Source organism: Sciurus carolinensis, chromosome 9 (assembly GCF_902686445.1).
Source record: "Sciurus carolinensis chromosome 9, mSciCar1.2, whole genome shotgun sequence".
Classification (NCBI taxonomy): Eukaryota; Metazoa; Chordata; class Mammalia; order Rodentia; family Sciuridae; genus Sciurus; species Sciurus carolinensis.
Genome location: NC_062221.1, coordinates 46,216,818 through 46,238,134, shown reverse-complemented (window position 1 = coordinate 46,238,134; position 21,317 = coordinate 46,216,818). Strand labels below are relative to the sequence as shown.

Below are 21,317 nucleotides of genomic sequence, written 5' to 3'. Positions count from 1 at the left end.
ATGATAATAATAAAATTTTGGAAATAATTTATTAGACTAGGATTACTAGAAAAGGGCCAGTCTTACATATTTACATAATTGTCTTACAGACAATTACCTATATTGTGAAATTTTAGACGTGCCTAAACCCTGTGTGTTCTTCTCTTCTTGCAAACTTTTCTAGTACTGGCCTGATGTGGTATATATTTTTTTGGAGTAAAACAGATATTTCAAAAGTTCCTGCAAATATATAACTTGATAAAATAATAAGTTAATTCATTCAAGTTAAATCAATATTAATTCAAACATTTATTAAGTCTTTTAGTCAGTGAAATTAGCACTGGTGCTATATAACTAAGTAAAACTATTTTTCCAGTGAGCAGTGCCTTAGAACATTTATGTGCATTAGTCTATTATCTATCAAAAGACTATGAGTAATCAGGAGATAGTGGTCAATCAACATAAAGTCTTACAGCAGGGCAGTCAGGCAAATGAGCAAAAGAAGATTAACACTGAAAGTACAATAAGAATGCATAAGGCTGAATGTTATTAGGAATGAAAAACAACTTTGTGGTTAAAGAACTCAGAAGACTTGACTCTAGGTCCAGCTCTATAAATGTACTGCAGGGAGAAAATTCAGAGTGGGAGTTTAGGAAATGTACTCTGAAATCATGTGTCTGACCCTAGATTCCTGCTTAATATTTATATGGCCTTAAAAAAACTATTTAAACTTTCTAAAAAATAAATGGATTTATATATAATAAGCTCTTTAATATAATACCAGTGTATAGTAGCCACTCTAAATGTTAGACATTATTATTGACCTTATTGCAATTTAATAATTGTGCAACCTCGGCTAGGAGACTGAAATTCTGATTTTCAGTTAATATTATTAGGACAGTAAATTTAATAATGATTTCTATTTTTATAGAATTTCAAATAAACATACAACTTAATATACACAATTATCATAAATGGTATCATTTAACACCCATACGCCAGTTGAAATATGTTGGCAGTGATTTTGACCACATTTCAGACACTGTTGGCATACTACTCAGTTTGCTAATACATTGTCACTATTGACACCACGCCATTAAGGGTATAACAAAGATGTTCCTCCAAGGCAATAAGTACCACCTGCACTTAGGGCCTTCACATTGTGGAATGAAACAATCCAAACAATCAATTTAACCTCAAATGTGTTTCAACTTGTAAAACATTGAGTCATTAACCTTAACAATGTCAGTGTGCTCTTACAACAAAAATCAACTAAATGAATGTCCAGGGAAATATTTAAGAGCACAATTCATGTGGAGTAATGTACTAAAAAGCATTATGGGAGCTTGTTAGAGGGAGTAACACTGAGAGCCCAAGAAGGTAAGTAACTTGAAGCAGTGAGATGTAAAGTTAAACATATAGAAAGGTCTACAAGAGTAAGAACATCATGCATGTTTCTCGATTAGTCATTGGCTCTTGAAGTTGGAGTGGTGTGTAAACATTTGAAGGCCAGTGGAATAATTGGGGAAACTTCTGTTCATTGATTTGCAATATTTATCCCAGATCAGTCACTTTATAAGACTGTCTTTGTCTCTCCATTTACAAAATTGTGACAATAATCCCTACTTTAATAAAGCAACTCAGGTAATTACAGGAGATGAGGAAAAAAGGTCTTCAAAAATATAGGAAACAAACTAACTAGGGTATTGTTATTATTAAAACTAAGAAGTAATTACCTGAGCCAGTTTTTACATTTTAACATGGTGCTTCCATTTTAGGCTTTTAGGAATTAAATAGTATTTAATTTTATTTATAATCATCATTATTATTACTATTGTTATTTTGTGGTACTGGAGATTGAATCCAGTTGTGCTACCACTGAGCTACAACCAGAGTCCTTTTTATTTTTTGAGACAGGGTCTCACTAAGTTGCCCAGGTTGACCTCAAACTTGTAATCCTCCTGTCTAAACCTCCTCAGTTGCTGGCTTTATAGGTGTGCACCACAGCCGCCCCTGGCTTCAAGTAGCACTTTAAAAAACATCTTAGGAAATTTGTTTGGATTCCACTAAGACAAAACCCCTGATGGTTACAATCAATGTGATGTTGTGTAATAGCAGTGTTCTTATTCTACTGTCTGCCATTTCCTATCTATAGGACCCTTTATTTTTTGCCTTGAGGGTCACATTGAAAAGATAGATAAATTTAAGTCTGCCTGTTTTGTGAAATTTGGTGATTTGTAAAATATTTAGTGGCAATAATAAATAGCAAGACTTGATGGTTATCTGTAGATTTTTAGCTATTATTCTATGCTCCTCATTATTGGAATAATAATAGCTAGAAGATAGATACCAAAATGTATACTGTATCTACATATGTACATAATTACTCATGTATACATGTACACACATGCACATGTGGAGAAAAAACAAAGGTAGATTTTGTGTTCTTTGAGACTATGGCTCTTCAGAGATCTCATAAATAAATTTTTCATAAGATAATCATAGCTAAAGTTTACTATTTTGTACCAAGAATCGTGAAAGTTCTTACTCTATGTAAACATGAAAAGAGATACAAATGGAATCCTGTGATTATCAGTTGGGGGAAATTTTGTTCTCCAGCTGGGAATTTTGACATATCTGGAGACAATTCTGATTGTCTCAACTTAGGGAGAAGTGTCACCATATGGGCATCTAGTAGGCAGAAGCCAGGGATGGAACTAAACATCCTTCCAAGCAAAGACAACCCCTGACAACAGTGAATTATCTGAATCATCTAATGCCAACATGTGAATGTTGAGAAACTTTGGTACAGTGTCAAAGCAGGTGTCATACTAACTCTTACTTCATAAATGAGATTATAGTTTAAAGAAATTAAATAACTTACAAAAGGTTATAAGCTAGAAAGAAGCCAAGCAGGATTCAAATCCAGAATGTCTGGCTCTAAAAGCTGTATATATATATTCATAAATTCATTTTTATTAGAAGATCATAACAGCATCCTTTGCTCTAAGAACAATTAAGTATATTATTATTATAGTGATTATTGGGACATTATACAGAACAGTTTAATGTCTACTTTTATGTCCATAGTAGGGATCTTTCCTTCACCAACTAATGGAATTGAAATCCTAAACAGAGGGGAAATGGCTGAATCATTGATATGTAAGCATTTATTCAAATTTCCAGTTATGGTTGTACCCTTTGCATTCATAGAGATGAGGAACTTGCTTTGAAAAGTGCTAATGAGAGTTGAAAGTTACCTTCAAGAAGTTATGCATATTTCAGAAGAAATAAAAGTCATTATGCATTCTCTTTAAAGAGGATACAATCTCAAACTGTCAAAACCCTAAACTCTTCTACATATATTACATATAAATGCCATCTTTTAAAAAGCTCTTTCCATTTTTTCTCCTAAATTAGCTTAGTGGGCCATGGTATTATAGTATCTTGGTCTGGCCTGTGAATAATGTGACAGGTAATTTCTCTACTTCTTGCCTGTAGTTAAGTTTGACTGAAGATATGGAAAACAACTTTTATGACTTAGGTGGTAAAAATAAATGTTCTGTAAGCCATACAGAGCTAGGTTGTGGACAGCTAGCATAAAATATTGCATACTGAATTTATATCTGCCAATAAATAATTTTTAAAAACTAGGAAGATTTTATACTAATGTACACTAAAATATTTTCTCAAAACAAATTGATAATGTTAGTAATAATCTCAACATACCTGTCATGTTACTGGAGAGAACATTTCTGAACATTGAAAAAATACTCTATCTGGATATACTCAAAAGATGCATAGCAAATAAATAACATTCAAAACCAGGGGACACTAATTTTAAGGATTAAATTATTCATATGGTAAACAGAATGTCAACATTCAAAGAATGTCATCGTGATAATAGCTTATTGCTATTTCTACAATGGATAAGGACATGCCTTCTATGAGAGCCCATGGTTGCAAATAACGTGAAAATTCTAAGACAGTATAATTTAGCTCTGTTTAGTTTATAATGATCATGATTAAATCTAAACTATTATAAGCAAACCACCATCTGGAACCACAGCAAATCAAGATTCTATTTTCTATGATGACCAATCATAGGAAGCTTATGCAGACTTCTACTTTGCAATATTGTGTAGTAATGTGATTAGATATCATGCAGACCAATGAACCTAGCTAACTGGAACATAAACAAATGTACAGAATGTCACTTGCAAATACTGTAGTATTTCATCAGGGTCTTCTGACCAAAAATGTTAGAGTTGTTTTTAAAAAGATTGAAACTTGATGTTAAGTGTTTTGAATCCATATTAAAGTATTGAAAAGGTATATGGAAGGAATGGCAAAGTTAGACAATTTTATATGTAGCTTATAGGATTATATGAACACTCTTGTGAATTAAAAAAAAAAAAAAAAACTACCTTGTCAAGTAAGAACCTACAAACTGGTTTCCTAAGGAATAATCCTCAGTCCATATTAACACATCAATGTGATATTTCACTTATATGGGTTGCATTGAGACCCCCACCAATGATTTGAAGCCCCAACCCCAAATACCTATGAATGTGAACTTACTGGAAAATAAGGTCTCTCCAGATGATCAAGATGGGGCTTTGTTAGAGAATTTTTATCTAATATGATTAAGATTTCATACAAAGTGGAAATTTGAACACCTAGTCAGAGATAAGGGAGTACACTATACAAAGATTGGAATTACCATAATCTAAGAAATGCCAAGATTGCTGACAAATCACCAACAGCTATTAGAGAAGCATGAGACAGCTTGTCCTACACAGTCTTCAGAAGCAACCAACTCTGCTACTAACATCTGGATCTGGGACTTGCAGTCTTCAGAACTGTGCAATAACAAAACTCTGTTGCTTATGTCACCCAGTTTATAGTACTTTGTTATGGAAGCTCCAAGAAACTAATAAATTGTTTAGGATGAATCTATCTCAATGTACTGTTGCATGGTTTCATGCCCTAGGTACAAATGCAATATGAAAGATGGTCAGGAGAAAACCTTTAGCTTCAGTTAGCATCTTTACAATTAGGAGGAAAATAAAATAATACAAACAACTTCAAGGCACTGCCCTCTTAGCTATCATGAGAATAATGATGTGCTGAAAGGAAAGGTTATGCTGTGCATGGTCCCAAAAGAGTCATTCACTGCAAATGACAAATAATTGGGCAGTGACATAATCAAGGCAGTTGATTAGGACCTGAGTCTTCAGGTGGTTTATGAGAAGACATGGCAAGGGAAAAGGTGAAGGAAAGTCTAGATGCAAAGGAATAGTGGATGGCCTGAATGAGGTAGCAAGTATTAGAAATTAAGTGACAGTTATAAACCAGAGTTTAAGGGGGAAGATTGAACTCAGGAACTAAATAAACTTCTAAAAAGTAGGAGTTAAAAGAATTGATTAGACTGTGAAGAAGAAAATTAAAAACAAGAATAAAATCAACAATTTTAGGAATTAGAACTTGAGTGGAAGGGTTTATGACTATGTTATGAGTAGGTGGTATTATTAAAGTCTGGGTTCTGAAATAAAATGTTATTATACAGACAAACCTTCATAATTGGACTCTATCTGGAACTGATCCACGGACAATTCCAGGAATCGACCCTGAATATTACAATGGAAGAAAAGCATTCGGAACACTGTCATTTCACGCTCCATTGAGGCACAGTAGTTGGTAGGATGGTAAGACCTGCTCTCTGTTGAAATTCCTCTCTCTGAGTTATCATTTGACAGCTACCGCGTCAGATTTTGCCTTTTCCCCAGATCACCCTTGAGATTTTCTTTGTCTACAGTATGTGTACCTGTACTGCCTAAAGTATCCAAGAATCTATGGCAATTTTCAAACAGATAAACAGATATATATTTAATCCTAGGAAAATAAAAATAATTAAAATTTTAAATGAATCACTTTGTTTGATTTGGCTCAGATACCATTACTGCCAACAGAAATTTCTTGACACAGAGCCTTGACTTCCTCTTATTGCCATTTATTTGTTTATTTTCATGCTTGGATGCTCTAAAGAGAATATAAATCCCTTGAGTCTGGTAGATTATATCTGTTTTTTTTTTTTTTTTTTTTTTTTTTTTTTTTTTTTTTTTTTTTTTTTTTTTTTTTTTTTTTTTTTTTTTTACATTATAAAATAAAAGTTTACTGTATTAAGAAGATAGAGAACCACTATGATCATATATGTACCCAATATAAGAAGCCCAGAATAAAGTAAACACTGACTCACTGAAAGGAGAAACTTATGTAACATTTGGAGATTTCAATAGTATACTCACAATAAAGGGTAGGATAGCCTTGAAGAAGATCAGTAAATACTTAGATGAGCAGAACACTATTAATCAGACATAAGAGACATGTACAAAACTGTACCCAAAAACATTCTTCACAGAATGAGAAGTAAACACAAAATATTCTCAAGTACATGCAAAATATTCTCCAGAATATATTGTTGGGTTACAAAATGAGTATCAATAATTTTTGAAGAACAGAAATCATTCAAATGTCTTTCCTATCACAATGGAACAAAACTAGAAATCAATAAAGGAAGAAAAGGAAAACTCACAAATATACACAACTCAGGGCACTTGAACACTGAGCCACATCCCCAGTCTATTTTGTATTTTACTTAGAGACAGGGTCTCATTGAGTTGCCTGTGCTTCACTTTTTTTTTTTTTTTTTTTTTTTTATTTTATTTTTTTTACGTTTACATAGGGTAATGATGTTTATTATATTTTTTCCCCTCCCCCCCACCCCTCCCACCCCTCCCACCCCTCCCACCCCTCTTTTCCCTCTACACAGTCCTTCTTTCCTTCATTCTTACTGCTCTCCTTAGCCTAACTCTAAACCTAACCCTAAACCTAATGCTAGCCCCTCCCACCCCCCATTATATGTCCTCATCCGCTTATCAGCGAGATCATTCGTCCTTTAGTTTTTTGAGATTGGCTTATCTCACTTAGCATGATATTCTCCAATTTCGACCATTTGCCTACAAATGCCATAATTTTATCATTCTTCATTGCGGAGTAATATTCCATTGTATAAATATGCCACAGTTTCTTTATCCATTCATCAACCGAAGGACATCTAGGTTGGTTCCACAATCTGGCTATGGTGAATTGAGCAGCAATGAACATTGATGTGGCTGTATCTCTGTAGTATGCTGCTTTTAAGTCCTTTGGGTATAGGCCAAGGAGTGGGATAGCTGGGTCAAATGGTGTTTCCATTCCAAGCTTTCTGAGGAATCTCCACACTGCTTTCCAGAGTGGTTGCACTAATTTGCAACCCCACCAGCAATGTATGAGTGTTCCTTTTTCACCACATCCTCGCCAACACCTATTGTTGCTTGTATTCTTGATAATCGCCATTCTAATTGGGGTGAGATGAAATCTTAGGGTAGTTTTGATTTGCATTTCCCTTATTACTAGGGATGTTGAACATTTTTTCATATATCTGGTGATTACTTGTACATCTTCTTCTGTGAAGTGTCTGTTCATTTCCTTAGCCCATTTGTTGATTGGATTATTTGTATTCTTCGTGTAGAGTTTTTTGAGTTCTTTATAGATTCTGGAAATTAGCGCTCTGTCTGAGGTATGGTTGGCAAAGATATTCTCCCACTCTGTAGGCTCTCTCTTCACATTTCTGATAGTTTCCTTTGCTGAGAGAAAGCTTTTTAGTTTGAATCTATCCCAGTTGTTTATTCTTGCTTTTATTTCTTGTGCTATGGGAGTCCTGTTAAGGAAATCTGATCCTGAGCCAACAAGTTGAAGATTTGGACCTACTTTTTCTTCTATAAGATGCAGGGTCTCTGGTCTGATTCCGAGGTCCTTGATCCATTTTGAGTTGAGTTTTGTGTAGGGTGAGAGATAGGGGTTTAGTTTCATTCTATTGCATATAGTTTTCCAGTTTTCCCAGCACCATTTGTTGAAGAGGCTATCTTTTCTCCATTGCATATTGTTGGAACCTTTGTCTAGTATGAGAAAATTGTATTTATTTGGGTTTGTGTCCATGTCCTCTATTCTGTACCATTGATCTACCTGTCTATTTTGGTACCAATACCATGCCGTTTTTGTTACTATTGCTTTGTAGTAGAGTTGAAGATCTGGTATTGCAATACCCCCTGCTTCGCTCTTGCTACTGAGGATTGCTTTAGCTATTCTAGGTTTTTTATTCTTCCAGATGAATTTCATAATTGCTTGCTCTATTTCTGCGAGGTACATCATTGGGATTTTAATTGGAATTGCATTGAATCTGTATAGAATTTTAGGTAGTATAGCCATTTTGATGATATTAATTCTGCCTATCCAGGAACATGGGAGATCTTTCCATCTTCTAAGGTTTTCTTGAATTTCTTTCTTTAGTGTTCTGTAGTTCTCATTGTAGAGGTCTTTCACCTCTTTTGTGAGATTGATTCCCAAGTATTTTATTTTTTTCGATGCTATTGTGAATGGAGTAGTTTTCCTAATTTCTCTTTCTGAAGATTCATCACTTATGTATAAAAATGCGTTGGATTTATGAGCATTGATCTTGTAACCTGCTACTTTACTGAATTCACTTATGAGTTCTAAAAGTTTTCTGGTGGAATTTCCAGGTTCCTCTAAATATATAATCATGTCATCAGCGAACAGGGATAGTTTGAGTTATATCTGTTTTTTAATGCATAGCTTAGTGTTCCGCACAGAGTTTGTGCTCAGTTAAATTTAATTGATGATGATTATTAATATTTCTAAGAAAGAAAAAGATTGGATTTCTTTCCTGTTGCCATAATACATGTGTCCCTTTCCATTTTTCACCTATTGGAATATTTTTCATGAACATAAAGTAGTCTAACAAATGCTTTTGAGAAACCTCCAAGTCTGTGTGGCTGATGTCCTTTTAACATCTGAGTTGAATCTTGTGTTTAAAATAAGTTAAATTCCATTTTTCCTTTTCAGAAAAATACTTTCTGTTATATGTGAAAACACAGGTAGAATCCAATAATAAAAAAGATAAAATAGAGATATCATGAATGGAATTTAGATTTGGGAATCTATATCTTCTACCTCCAAAGTAACTCAGCCACCCACTCTACCCAAATTGAAGTGTCATTTTTTCCTATGGAACCTCCTAAAAAATGATATCAGAGAATGATAGAGTGCAATGTGGTATGAGTCTATTTTTCTGTTGCCTTACAGGTTAATCATAGTGTGGTAACAGCACAAGCTATTTTGAAAAGGTGGCATGCCCACTAGACAGAGACATTAATCATACCTTGGGTCTCTTAACAACCTGCACCCCCCATCCCTAAGCACACACATATACCTTTGTTCAGCAATAAAAGCAAATACCTATAATTTTAAAATTATGTCCTTAGAATCATTAAACCCTGATTTATGTACACTTTGAGCTCCAGTTCTTTCATCGCCCCCTCTCTCCCACTCTCTTAGGAACTGCTATGACCTTGTTGAAGGAGTTCTATGTACTATTTCCTTGCAGTGGTCTGAAACAATATAATGGGACTTTCATAAGGCAATCTCTGACACCTGTCAAGCTGGTTGTCACACATTTTCCATTTTTCAGTTTCAACACTTCAAATGATTCAAAGTTTGAAGTTCATACTTCAAAATGTGAGTATGCAGAAAGATCCACACCTTGGTAAACTTTAACCTAGACTCCTTTATGAATGCAATCTTGGTAATGATTACTAAATTAATTACAAATTTGTAATTTCTTATAGTCCTCAAATTAAAATCTATGCTATATCATTTCTATTTCTATATCTGGAAGAATATTTAATATCTTCATATAGGCTAACATTCATTTCCAAATACAGACTTAAAATTCAATATTCTTTACAAAATATTTCAACATGTCAGCAAATTAAGGTTTTATAAGTTAATGTAAGAGAAAATCAATTGAAACAATAGGTTTTTAAATGCACACTGACAGCAATGGTAACTTTAAAGAACACTCTAATCTCTGCCATAAAGATTTTAAAACATACCTCTATCAGGAAGTTCTTTTTTTCTATACATCAAAGGGCTTAAAATATTTATTTTGACCCAAACCTCATACCTAGGAATTTATTTCAGAATTAGGCTCAAGAATGAAAATTGAGTCTAAATGTTCAGAAGATTGTTTATAATTAAAAATGCAAGCAAACTTTACATACAACAGCAGGTGAATAGTTACATAAATTATGAAATATTATATAATGAACTATTGTGTTTTAAATAACATGGAAAACTATATTAATATTATTTGGCATAAATAAATAGGAATACCATGCATACAACATGATCAAAATTTGATTAAAGAAGAAAGAAAAACAGAAACAAAGAAAAAAGATTATGTAAGCACATACTAGCTATGGATCAAAATACTAATAATGGTTTAAAACATTTACACTTTGACTCAAACCTTCTTCCTAGGAATTTAGTCCAGAACTAGGCACAAGAACTAAAATTGAGTCTAAAATGTTCAGTAAAAGGTTATTTATAATAAAAAATGCAAGCAAGCATTCATGGATATAATTTGATCAATGTAAAATTATCAATAACTATGTTTCAAAAAAAGAGTACAACTATGGCATAATATTTCATTTATATTATGCTACATAATATAACAGGTTTCTCTTTGCAAGGTTTAACCTAATGTACTATTGCTACCAATAGATTATAAGAAACCTGGATTATTATAGCTGAATTCTTAGCTAACGTTCCCTAATTTCTTTCCACTATTTTAGTTTAGAATTTACATTGTTTTCTGTTATATTTAAACAATTAAATTCTTTAATCCTCTGTTAAAAACATCCAGATAATTTTTTCCTCAAAATTTTTGGTATGTATCCACACAATTTGTGGTTCATAACACACACCTGTATTATAAACTTTTCTCAGTAGCACATGGTCATAATATCTAAAACAGAGTTTACAACCAGGCATGGTTGCGCACACCTGTACTCCCAGTGGCTCAGGAGACAGAGGCAGGAGGATCACAAGTTCAAAGTCAGACTGAGCAATTTAGCAAGACCCTAGACAATTTAGTGAAACTCTGTCTCAAAATAAAAAATAAAAAGGGCTGGGGAATGTGGCTCAGTGTTTGAGTGCCCCTGGGTTCAATTTCTAGTATAAATTAAAAATAAATTAAAACAGAGTTTATAGCAGGGAGTTTGCACTTGAAGCTTGCCCAGAGTTTATTCATAGATCAGTTGTACATCTTTGCTTAGAAAATCTCCTAAAATCATTTCTTGCTAATAGCATACTTTCTAAATACTATGCCTAAGAGTCTTCATTTTAAGAAAACATTTTACCTCTTTTTATTTCACTCTAAGGTTGATAATTTGGAACACATGTTCAAATGTGTCCTGGACATTATTTGCTGTACTAAGTACCTCATAACTTCAAGGTCACTAAGCCATACCTTTAAAACCCAGGTTAGAACCACACCCAGCTGAGATTGCAATGACCCTGTGATAATTGATTCAGGTGTCTAGATTTCTTAACAACAAATCTTAGGTAACAGGTTCAGAATATTTGAGCAGAATTACTCAAGACTATGTAACTTTCCAGCGAGGACAGTCTGTCATTTGGCACACCTAAAGTTCAGAGTCTAGACATTTCTTATTTCCAAAACCTTTGACCTTAAATCAACAGATGTGTTCACTTAGAGTCTGCGACCCTCCTTCTAGACATCAAGTTGTAGTAACCCTGAGCTCTGGAATCCCAAAATTCCATAACCAAGCAGCCCTCTTTTCCAGGCCCATGCTCTCTTGGCAAGACTATTCCTCCAGGTATAACAGAAAGCTCAAGAAGTAACTATTTGTGGGGGTATGGACTGTGCCCCAAAGTTCAACCTGAGGTGTCCACACATGCGTATGCAAGGCCCCTCACAGTATGTGACAGAGGGAAGGGCAGGCAGAAAAAGAAGAGGATCAAGAGTCAAGGGCTTGGCACGGATTCTTTTGTTACATATTGGCATGGAATTCTCAGGGGTCTGAGAATATAAAATCCTAACCCAGTCTTCCCAATCAGGTTAAATAGGAATTTATCAAATAAGGAAGAAAGAAAATATTATATTTGACAGTTTTTAGTTTAATTCATAAAATTTAAACATTTGGTATTTAGCCATGGTTTTTATAGGTCTCCATTTGTACTGTTGCTTCAATACCCTGTAAGGGCACAAGGTCAGGGTGTGGGTTACCTGTGAGCAAATTGAAAACATGTCAGTGAACATACACTGACTTTCAGAGTCAACTAAAAATTGCAAATAGAGATGCCAGGCATGGTGTCATTCTCCTGAAATCCCAGGAGCTCTGGTGACTGAGGCAGGAGGATCATAACTTCAAACCCAGCCTTAGCAATTTAGCAAGGCCATAAGCAACTTGAGGAGATTCTGTCTCAAAATTTTAAACAAGGGCTGGGGATGTGCTTAGTGGTTAAGTGTCACTTATTCAATCCTTGGTAAAAAAAAAAAAAAAAAAAAAAAAAAAAAAAAAAAAAAGAAAAAAGAAAAAGAAAAGAAAAGAAAATAGAGGAAATGGGAGTGGCAGAAAATAGTATAGAGAAAGTCAGAGATAATAAAAAGGAAAGTACATACAGAGAAAGACCATATGTGCAGGAAAAGGTGAAGCCGAAAAGGAGAGAGAAAAAAAAGGTATGAAAAGAGACAAGAAAAGAATAGAACTTATTGCACAGGAGTTTAAAAGAGACTGAGTTTGGAGAACTAAGTCTGCAGTGAATTCTTTTTTAACTCCTTCTGCCAATGTAATAAATCTCTGTGAGGTTCTATTTCTTTTACCAGAGAATAATAGATTAAAATGGTGATCAATATTATAAAAGTTAATGAATCAGTTAATTTTTCTTTTTTATTCAGTTCATTGGAGGGATCTGTGTCAGGCACATATGTGAAACCACTACTCTTAGGACCATCTGCAACCAAGGAAGCTTCTGATCTCACTTTGGCCACTTGGCTTCTCTAAAATCCAAAACTGGTCAGTCTTTCAGTCAGTGATAGTTAATGTGCTTCATACCATGCCTAGGAAGCGTAGTCATAAAGAGACCCAAAGTGCCCAATATTAACAATACAGATTTCTTTTTAATTTGGATTCTATATATAGTTCTCCCTTGACATTTACAGATAATTGTTTCCAGGATCTCTATGGACACAAAAATTCTTCGATGGTCAAGTCCCTTGTATAAAATGATGTGACATTAGTATATAACCTACACACATCCTCTGGTATATATTAAATCATCTCTAGATTACATATAATGTTAATAAAATATAAATACTATGTAAATGCATGTTCTACAGTATTGTTTAGGGAATAATGATAAGAAAAAAGTCTATATATGTTCAACACAGATTTTTCTTTTTTTAACACATTGTTCCCTTGCTGGCTGGACACTCATATGCAGAATCAGATGTCACTGAGGATCAACTCTATACATAGGTGTCATGAATTAAAAATTATCTCTAAATATGCAGGATTTGTAAAATTTTAACTCTGATAAGAACAGTCAATGAATAAATGAATAAAAATAAAATAACAAAGTACTGATTTAGGAACTGAAGATGAACCGTTTTAAACATTCAGGACATATATTAAAGGAAATAATTTTGAATAAATAAAATACTTGATTAAGAGAAAAGTCCAGCATTTCTACTCAAATTTTTCTCTATTTATGCAGAATCAGCTCTTGGAATCCTCTCAATTACCTTCAAAACCAAGACTTTTCATAAATTCAATAATTGTCCTTAGAGAATAATATTCCTTAGTTCACATGGAATTAAAAATATGAGAATTAAATTTAAAGTTTCCTATGACGAAGTTTAATCTCTTCTTCTATGTTTGGTATTGTTTCTGGGAGTTTGATATTTACTTATTTAATTCTTTCTCACTAACACTGTGATACCCCCTCCTTTCCAATCCTAATTTCAGCAAAATAAAATCATCCTCCAAGCAAGTGATACTTTTTTCCCCAAGTTTTGCCCATTTCCCATTACTACATGAACTCTACACTATTTGGAGTTAAAATGTTTTTCACTGATGAGAGAAAATTGAGTCAGAATAATTTCAAGGCTAAAGCTTGCGACAAGAGACTTCAGAAATCAAAATATTAATAAATCCTTTGTCCTCATTCAGTAGAATTCTTTCTATTCATTTAAAATCACAGGGACAGATGTGTTATGAGAGGAGACCAATGACAATTCCATCCCTCTTGAGACTTGTACCAAAGCCAGATCCCTCATGAGGAAGCAGCAGTGATCGTCATAAGCCAAGTGGCGCTGGTTTCAATCTGCTTTTTGATTTTGGACATTTATGAGACTTCAGAAATGTTGTATCTTTCTTTGTATTTTGTATAGAGATATGTGATTATCTTTAAAAATATAAATTATAAGCTGTAAAATAGAGAGGACCTGCAATTCCAGATGCAAATAAAATAAGGCGGCAAAGTTGTGGAGGGTAGTGAAGGGCGAGGCGATTTCTCCATGGCCATAGTCACCATTCACAGCTGCCCAGCTCCAGATATGCCATTTCCTTCTGGAATTTATTATTAGAGCACATGGGTACCAAAACTTAACATTTTAATTACACATATTTTAAATCATCCAAATTAGTTCCTCCAAATGCTTTTAGATCTAAAAGTATTCTACTCAAAGAAGTGTGGATTATCATTGAAATTAGAAAAGATGAACTTGTCCATCTCCTCATCTTACAAAATTAACTCTGAAATGAAATTAGGAAGTAGAGATGGGATAAATGCAACATATTAAGCTATTAGCCTTTACACTATATGGACAATTACCGAGGAAGGAAGAGAGAAGCAAAACCATAATCACATATTTATTTCTTAAATTTAGGAAACTAATTACTCATGTTTAGAGTATTTTGATTTTAGCATTTTTTTCTATAATGTATTTAGCCCATTCACTTACATTTATTTGAAATGTAAACTTTGGGAAGTTTCAAGTCAAATTTAGAGACTTCGTTTCATGAAGAATAAATAAATTACTGTAAGGACTCATTAACATCAGTCCTTGCCATCATGTATGAATTATGGCCTCAGTTAACGCACTCACAGTTGTTTCTTTACTTGGAGTATGGTGGAAGCTGAAACATTTAGTACCTTTGTACATAAAACTAGGAAAAATAGAATTAAAAATCATAGAATTATGTTGCTTTATGTATGTAGTGAGAGATAGAAAATGTTTTATTACCACTTTATTTTACCTAGAAAACTTTGAGAAACAGCAGAGTAGGAGAAATAGACCAGAAATCTGGTGACAGAATGCTGAGCCTTAAATTTGATTTTGGCACATAATAAATAGATGACCTTGGCCATGTTAATCTGCTTTTCATGCCTCAGTTTTTTCATCTTTATTAGAAGTGGTAATACCAGCACTGTCCTCATATATGCTAACTAAAAACACACAAATTAAATCAAGCATTATTATTTAAAGGATTTAGAAGATGACAATGCCTATCACAAATGTTATGTGTATTTGTAAAATGTGATTTTCCTTGATTCTACTCTACTTCTGTCACTTCCCAGCACATTAGAATTTCTCTTACCTAATATGATATGTTCTACTGTTTGTATGCTATTTATTTTGAAGCTGGTTCAAATGATCAATAAAAAAGAAACCAAATGTAAAATATATTTTACATATTAATTGGCCAATATTTTGATGTAAAACCAATGCCCTTTCTCTGAACACTATCTTTTTAAATAAAATTTTACTATTTCTTTCCTGCCTTATTAAATGTTATCTATATATCAAATTGCCTTTTGAGTGGAACTTCTAAAGGTAACTGTGAAGTAAATTGAGTAGAGCATGCACCTAGGCTGCTACTAATTTCCCCAGTTTTTTAAGAGTTGTCTGCTTTCCTATGCATCAATTTAGCAGCTCATTTTTTAGAGTGCTATCAATATGGGTTTCTTCAAAGTAATTTTTCTCATACTCATATTTCTCATGTTTATGTAACAATTAAATTACCTAATCATGAATAACAAAATAGAAGGGTATATATAGACCTAACAATATCACTGACTCCCAGCAGGCATACCATGAATCTAAGAAAATCTGAATGTACAAGAATTCAGAAAGGATATTACCATAAAATATGAGTTTGCTTTAAAGGAATAGTAATTGCTAGTTAATCCTAGAAGTTGTGTATGTGGAAGTCAGTTAATAAACTTCTGTGTATGTAATTGTTTATATATCTGAGACCCAATCTATCCCGTGACCATGCAAAGGAAAGGGCCTTCCCTCTGTGCTTTTGTTACATTCATTTCTGTTCTTTTACCCTAGTTTCTGGATTGTAGAAAGTGCTTTGTAACTATGGCAAACTAAATGAATGAGTTTGAATTAACAAATATCCAAATAAATCATTTCAGAGTCACCTTATATTGCTGAGTATTGCCAAATTTGTAACATAGTCTATCATTAAACCCTTCTTCAAGTATTATTGAAGCTATCAGAAACTTCATTATAAAACTGGCTCCATTGTTATGGCAATAATTACAATATAGCTTCTGAAAACTATACTAAAACTAATACTATAGTATTAGTGTTAAAATGTAGTGTATAATATATATAATACATATATATATGCATGTGTATATATATATTATGTATATATATATATTATTATTTATTTTGATACAATGATGATAGTCATTCAGAGTATATGTTCTTATTTAGAATTCCAAGCAAGGATAACTGATATAGGAAATCTGTCTTCCTTGCAGTCATTTCAAAATATTAGGCAATTTGAAATATGATCTTCTGAATTATCCATTTGAGTTTTAAGAGCTTCTCCAGTCTTTGTTTTTTTTTTTTTTTTTTTCAATATCTGTCTCATATTTCAATTTCTTGTGTTTACTCCTCAGGCTCTTGGAAGCATACAGCAACTTTAATAGCACTCCCTCTGTGACAGGCATTTCATATATTGTACAATCAAAGCTTTTCAAGTCTGCTCTATAACTGTTGATTTGTTGATTGGGGTTTAACCTTCTCTTCTAAAGAAATGCCTCTAAGAAGCAGAATTCTTTGTAGAGCCACAGTTTATGAGAGTGTTATATTTTCTACTTCATGTTGTTTGTCAGGTGGATGAGATGGCAATACCCTAAGATGACCAGAAAAGACATATACAGGTCTATACAGAATCATAGCTCAAATCCTTGAATAAGAGGTAAAGCTGAACACCATGTCAGATATAAAAATGAAGTAAACTAGCTTAATCAAGTCCATGTCCCCAAATCAGCATTTCCCCAAGTCAATCAAAACTATTTTCATAGTAGTGATACTGCATGCCTATTATGCTCTCATTTTCACTGTGTTTTCACAATTATACAATGCACAAAAGTTGATGAATATGGCTTGAGATTCCACATTGAAATTGACCTTTAGAGAACTAACACTTGCCAAGTTTCCGGGTAATAGCAAAGAAAAATACCTATTATTATATGAAAAAAAATTAAATTAGATCTTCTTCAAACATTTTTACCAAATCAACCTATCATAAAAGATTAAATGCAGAAGCAAACATGAAAATTCAGCTATCCAGTCCAACACTGTAGTCCCAGCACTTGGGATATTGAAGCAGGAGAATTTCTTGAGTCCAGGAGTGGAGGTCAGCCTGAAAGGCACAGTGATATTTCATCTCAAAAGAAAAAAAAAGGGAAAAAGAAAAAGTTTTATGGTATGCCATATTGAAGAGATTTGAAAAGATGTAAAGAAAAGCTACTCTTGTCATTTATTTGTTCTTATCTTTGGAAACATTATAATTTTTCATAAAATGATTCCTATTAGTTGGTATTAGTTTTATTATTTATAGTCATTAAATATTTGTAATAATTTTAAAATAATTTAAGTTTTATTATTTTAAGTGAATAGAATAATAAATGTTATATACTATTAACTGTTAGTTTCTGACATGACAAATATTTCTATATATTATGTAGACAGAAACTATTTGGAAGAGAGTCTTTGATACTTTTAGAAGGTAATTTTTTAGATCAAACAATGGTTGAAAATGCCTCCCTCACATGAAGCAAGTCTGAGCAGAATATAATAATATCATATATTGTGATGCCATGTTGTAAGTAGTTTTCTTAAGATCAGTTAAAAGAAAGATAATGAGCTAGAGAGAGCACTAAAGAAACTTTATCCCTCCTCTTTCCAATTGGCACACTTTGAAATAGAAAAGATAAAATCTCAGTTTAAGTTTTGTAGCTGTTAGTTTGGAACAGATTCTATCAGATACTGCAAAGTATCAGTAGTACTAATGCAGAGTTAAAAATATTTGTTTTGCTTCCTTAAGACTTGAGCTCCTGACTGGCTTTTGAAGTACTACTGTTATTAACATAACAAAGACAGTGACTAAGTTCCAAACAGAAAATGTAATGAGTGATCTCTAATTCAAGTGACAAATTATTCTTTTACTTAGAATAAAACATGAAGAATTATATGTAAACCCAGTTACTTTGCTCCAGAAGTTATACACATGTATTGTACTGAGTTTCTGCAAAAATTATAATCACTTTTATGTCATAAAATTACATAGATGCTAAAGTTCACATACATACACACACACACACACACCACTGCTGCTGCTACATATTGTTTTAAGAATCAGAATTGGCATCAAAGTTATCTAGCTTTAAAAAAATAGTTTCAAAACACCTATTCTATTTGGATTTCTGTCCCTAGTTTATTAAATGATAATGAAACAATTATGCCATAACTCCTGCTATATAAAAACCATTATACCCTTTTGTCTCATTATTATTTAAATGTTAAATACTCCATTATAGAGGTAAATTGGGTTTAAAATAGAATGTTTCAAGCGGAAGAGCAAAAAATATAAGGTTAAACAGAGTGAGGAAGCAAGCTTCAAATTGTGGTATAAAACTTGCTTGGCATGAATTGATCTTTTGATATACTAAGAAAGGCAGAACCTCTGACATGCCCTATAGAGAATAAATATACTGATCTGGAACAAAAATTATGTGAAACAGCTGGTAAGTGACAGAAGAAATGTGCATTGGACCACCAGCCTGTCATAAATATTGCACTCTTAATCAGAAAGCATCTGTCTTTTCATTTCCTTTTCAGCAATCTCTGCATTGTATTTAATCTGCACAGAATGCTTCTCCTAACAGGTGCAACAGTGTTTACAAATTTAAAACCGTATTTAAATGAAGCTTACAACCAGAGATGTTTCAATTAACAGGGCAATATCTTATGAGAAAGAATCAAATTAACATCTGGCAAATACATAGGTTACTTTGCATTTGTGAAATTTAGTTATTAGAAAATGAGACTATAAGTGCCAAAAAAAGGCAAAAATGAGTGGTATTTGAAGTGATTTGGGGAACGTATTTGTATCCAGAGAAACTATGGGGAAACATTACGGCTAGGAATGTGGATAGTATGAAATATTGGGACAGACATCATAAAATGTCAACTTCCATTAAAAAATAGAACTAATAATGTCCCACATGTCCATAAAACGTGGTCTCCATGGCACCAGTTTAGCTTCCTACAATTCAGTTTTTCCACTGTTATCAGGATTTACTTGTTGAAACTGAATATACAATAATTCACCTTATCCACAGTTTCTCTTCCCATGGTTTTGGTTATCTACAATCTACCACAGTCTTGAAATATTTGATCAGAAATTCCAGAAAGAAACAATGCATAAGTCTTAAATTGTGCAGTAACATGAAATCCCATATGTCCTGCTCTATCCTGCCCAGAATGGAAATATTCCCTGTCCATACTACCTACCTTAGTCCCCCAATAGCCATCTCAGTTACCAGGTTTGTTGTCATGGTGTCTGAGTGCAAGTGTTCAAGTAACCCTTATTTTACTTAATATTTGTCCCAAAATGCAAGAGCAGTGATGGTGGCAATTTTATTACTGTATATTATTATTATAATTCTTCAATTTTATTATTAATCATTGTTGTTAATCCTCTATGCCTAATTCATAAGCTAGACTGTATCATAGGTGTGTATGTACAGGAAAAAAACAGTACATAGAGATTTTAGTACACTCTGCCCTTTCAAGTATCCACTGGGATCTTGGAATGTCTTCCTCATAGCAAAGAGGGACCATTGTAATAGATCTATAATCAACCTTAGAGGACAAAATATATATTGACAAAAATCTTAACCTTTGCATTATAAACACATAATTTTTAAATATATATTAAAAAGATAGTGCACCACGATCAAGTGGGTTTTATCCCAGGGATGCAAGGTTGGTTCAACATTTGGAAATCAATAAATGTCATTCACCATATCAACAGACTTAAAGTTAAGAATCACATGATTATTTCAATAGATGCAGAAAAAGCATTCGATAAAATACAACATCCCTTCATGCTCAAAACACTAGAAAAAATTGGGGTAGTGGGAACATTCCTTAACATTATAAAGGCAATCTACGCTAAGCCCATGGCTAATATCATTCTAAATGGTGAAAAACTGAAAGCGTTCCCCCTAAAAACTGGAACAAGGCAGGGATGCCCTCTTTCACCACTTCTATTCAACATCGTCCTTGAGACTCTAGCCAGAGCAATCAGACAAACCAAAGAAATTAAAGGGATACGAATAGGAAAAGAAGAACTCAAACTATCCCTGTTCACTGATGACATGATTATATATTTAGAGGAACCTGGAAATTCCACCAGAAAACTTTTAGAACTCATAAGTGAATTCAGTAAAGTAGCAGGTTACAAGATTAATGCTCATAAATCCAATGCATTTTTATACATAAGTGATGAATCTTCAGAAAGAGAAATTAGGAAAACTACCCCATTCACAATAGCATCGAAAAAAATAAAATACTTGGGAATCAATCTCACAAAAGAGGTGAAAGACCTCTACAATGAGAACTACAGAACACTAAAGAAAGAAATTCAAGAAAACCTTAGAAGATGGAAAGATCTCCCATGTTCCTGGATAGGCAGAATTAATATCGTCAAAATGGCTATACTACCTAAAGTGCTATACAGATTCAATGCAATTCCAATTAAAATCCCAATGATGTACCTTGCAGAAATAGAGCAAGCAATTATGAAATTCATCTGGAAGAATAAAAAACCCAGAATAGCTAAAGCAATCCTCAGTAGCAAGAGCGAAGCAGGGGGTATTGCAATACCAGATCTTCAACTCTACTACAAAGCAATAGTAACAAAAACGGCATGGTATTGGTACCAAAATAGACAGGTAGATCAATGGTACAGAATAGAGGACATGGACACAAACTCAAATAAATACAATTTTCTCATACTAGACAAAGGTTCCAAAAA

At 33.2% G+C, this 21,317-nt stretch overlaps 1 protein-coding gene across 5 annotated transcripts in view; it reads right to left on the bottom strand.

Moving 5' to 3' along the window:
• Naaladl2 (N-acetylated alpha-linked acidic dipeptidase like 2) overlaps positions 1–21,317 on the bottom strand; it is a 1,279,203-nt gene that overhangs the window by 178,811 nt on the left and 1,079,075 nt on the right. The gene's annotated exons all lie outside the window — the stretch shown is intronic.